Source organism: Melanerpes formicivorus, unplaced genomic scaffold, assembly GCF_026170545.1.
Source record: "Melanerpes formicivorus ecotype bairdi unplaced genomic scaffold, bMelFor1.0.p_v2 SCAF_14, whole genome shotgun sequence".
NCBI classification, from domain to species: domain Eukaryota; kingdom Metazoa; phylum Chordata; class Aves; order Piciformes; family Picidae; genus Melanerpes; species Melanerpes formicivorus.
This window is the reverse complement of record NW_027142366.1, coordinates 15,606,968-15,610,064: the sequence shown is the minus strand read 5'-3', so window position 1 is coordinate 15,610,064 and position 3,097 is coordinate 15,606,968. Positions and strand designations below refer to the sequence as shown.

At 39.5% G+C, this 3,097-nt stretch overlaps 1 protein-coding gene across 38 annotated transcripts in view; it reads left to right on the top strand.

Annotated features, from left to right (window-relative positions):
• The window catches only part of RBFOX1 (RNA binding fox-1 homolog 1), an 881,269-nt gene extending 880,212 nt beyond the window's left edge, over positions 1–1,057 (top strand). For all 38 annotated transcript variants that reach the window (XM_068147194.1, XM_068147209.1, XM_068147190.1 and 35 more), the window contains one exon: positions 1–1,057. This exon is cut by the window's left edge. The gene's annotated coding sequence lies outside the window, so the exon portion shown is untranslated.
• Positions 1,058–3,097: the final 2,040 nt, after the last annotated feature.

The window sequence follows — 3,097 nt, the reverse complement described above, 5'->3', positions numbered from 1 at the left end:
GCAAGCACCTTAGTAAATTATCAACTCACCGCTGTGAACCTGCCAACTTGCTATAACAACTCTGCTTTAAAAGAAGTGTTTGTGATCAGGCTTTCTCTTTGTCATCGTATGTGCATGCAGTATGATCAGTTGAACAATAACCATCAATAAAGTTTCACAAGATTTGAAAACAAAGTTTCTGTAGCATTTATATCTAAGAATGGCAAACAAATTATCTTTAAAATTGAAACAGAGAGAGAAAGAGACTATATTAATCAACGAAAAATGGGGCAGTGAAATATATTTATACTGGTGAGGGAATGAACTGAAATTTCTTTAGAGTTCAATCCCCACGTGTAATATGTAAGCTATACTAAACAAGCCTCCTATTAAAGAGGCAAAAAAAAAGAAGTATATTTCATTAAACACCACAATAAAAGTGACTTGGAAAAAAACTGTTTACCAAATGTTAGGCTTCCAGTTCAAAGTGTGGCTGATACATCTTTCTTTGGAATTGCACACACAAAATGTCTAATGTGGAGAACAACAGAATTTATTTGCAATTTTAATTTCCATGAGATGGCTTTACAACTCCCACTCTCCAAATGATTCTATGGCGTTTTAGTCTATTAAAAATACTCTTGAAAGGCTGAGGGTGCAGCCCCTATTAGAAATTATTTTGTTTATAAAGCTCCTGCAGTACTCCTGGTAGTCATTTAAAAAAAAAAAAAATGTATGTCTGAAATAGTTATGTAAGAAAAGCATTTGAGATTTTTTTACAGTATATATTGGGAATGTTTTCACTTATATAAATAACTACTGAATAATATGACTTATGAAAGAAAAGAAAAAAAAAGAAAGAAAGAAAGAAAGAAAGAAAGAAAAAAGAAAGAATTATTACTACCATATGTGGAATATAGTGACTTCTAAACAGATTTAAAACAACACCCTACCAACCCAGAAAATGTGTATATCTGTCTTTAGAAATTAGTGTTTATATATCACAACCGTGATTTGTGAATAAAGAAAAATGGTTTGTAATATCAAAATAAAAGCTTAGTCTGAAAAGGTACAAATACCCTGGTGTTCAAAGTCATTTTGCTTTTCTTTTTTCACTCTCTTGGGCAAAGAGCTCTCCACAGTTGCACCATCTTCACTGTACACAATATCCTTCCAAACAGAGGTGCTATGGACCAGGTTCACAGCTTTTTGGTTTGTGTTTTTTGACTGCCTAGTGGTGGTGCTGGGAGCCTGGCTGGGCAGAGGAGCCCAGTGCCTGCCCACCTGCTTAGGCTGGGCAGGTGGTGGTCTGCTGCTGGTGGGGTGGGGTGGGTGTGGGTGGGAGGGGACTATCAAGCCATTGGTAAACCCAACCTTGGCAGCTGCTGCTGGTCAACCAGAAACCAGTGTGCTGAGATTCAGCATGGGACTGGGATGAAAGTTTGCTTCCTGAAAAGACAAGGTTATTCCAGTGTCAGATGTATTTTTCAGGAAACGCTGCATGGTGTGTGAGGAAGAATTCAGTTGTTTCTAGAAAGGAAAAAAGGTATTTTGCAAACTGACTGGCTTTAACCAGGATATTTCCTGTTACAGTATCCCAAATGAGATGAAGTGTGCCTGTAGCTGCTCAGCTAAGTACTTCTCAGGGAGCACAGGTACTGGGGAGGGACCATTTACTGCTAAGTACGTGCCTGCTGCTCCCAGCTCGGCCCTGCATCACTTCTCTCCAGTGGTGAATGAGAGCAGGCCTTGTTTAGCTGCCTTTTGCATGGACAGCTTCTCTTTCTGTGCACCTGGGAGGGGCACAGAGAAAGAAGGAAAGATAACTGTTCTACAAAGCTCCTTCTTGTCACCCCCAGGTTTGTTGCCCAAACCACAGGAAAGATGACTATGTGGTTGTAGGTCTAGACTTTACCCATCAGTCCAGCAGGTCATGATGAGGCTGATGAGTTTAATGTGCTATTCATCATGTCCTGTGCATGCCACCAGCAGATTTATACGACTCTTCTGCCTGAGTTACATTGTAATTTAGCAGAGGAAGAGAAGACATAAAGATGAGGGATTAAATATTGCAAGTTTTGTTACAACATTTATTCTAAAAAGACCTTGGATCCTTCTGGGAAGGTAAAAAGGTAGGTAGAGGTAAAGGCTAACAGGAAGGTAGAGATGAAGGTGAAGACCCAGATGTCTGGCAAGAATGGTGGGGAGATACTGTCTTACACTTACGTTGTGTCTTTGTATGAAATATGGGTGTTAAATATTCCAGTGTACTTTCCACCCCATGCATGAGGGATATATTGATGGTGTTTGCTTTGGTGGCTGGCTGAAATGACAAAGACAGAAATACTGAGTACAAGTTGGACTGAAGGAAGGCGAGAAGCATGTGAATAGATAAATGTGAGTGGGACAAACACACAGAGGGAACCTGAAACTCCACATCATTTTCATGTGGTTGGATTCATCTGCCTGTCGTCTGGTAGCATTATTTATGCTTTGTTGCGGTAATGCTTCCTTTCTTGGCCAAGTAGCCAACACATGCTAATTTAATAAAAACTTAGTAACTACTGAACAGTTGGCCAGAGCACAAGCAAAGCGTCGTGTATGATCGCCACCACAACAGCAGCAAAAAATGCAGGGAGCTTTTCAGAGTTGTTTTTCCAAATTACTTAGAGTTCTAAAGCAGCTTTAGTTGTCTAGTAAAGATTGTACTGAATTTGTTAGAACATGTTAGAACTGTCACTGTATATCATGCCCTATACTGCACTGGATACCCTTAAAGATCATTATTAGCTTCCCATTTGGCTAAACTGTTTGGGGTTTGTAACTAGAATTTAATTTTCTTTGGCTTTCTGGGAATTTTCTCTTTGGTTTAAATTGCTGTTGTGCCATATTGCTGTTTCTAACCTCATGTGATTTTTTTTTTTTGGGGGGGGGGGGGGGGGGGGGCAAGTTTGACATGTTCCTATTGCCACGATTTTTTTCAGCTTTGTAGCATAGATGCATGAGGAGAAAGGCTGTGCAAATGGTTTCCTTTTTAAAGTAGAGCTGAAATATCATCATTTTGGTAGGTAGAATGGAGAGAGGAAAGAAAGAAAACAAAACCCAACCTTGTTTCTTT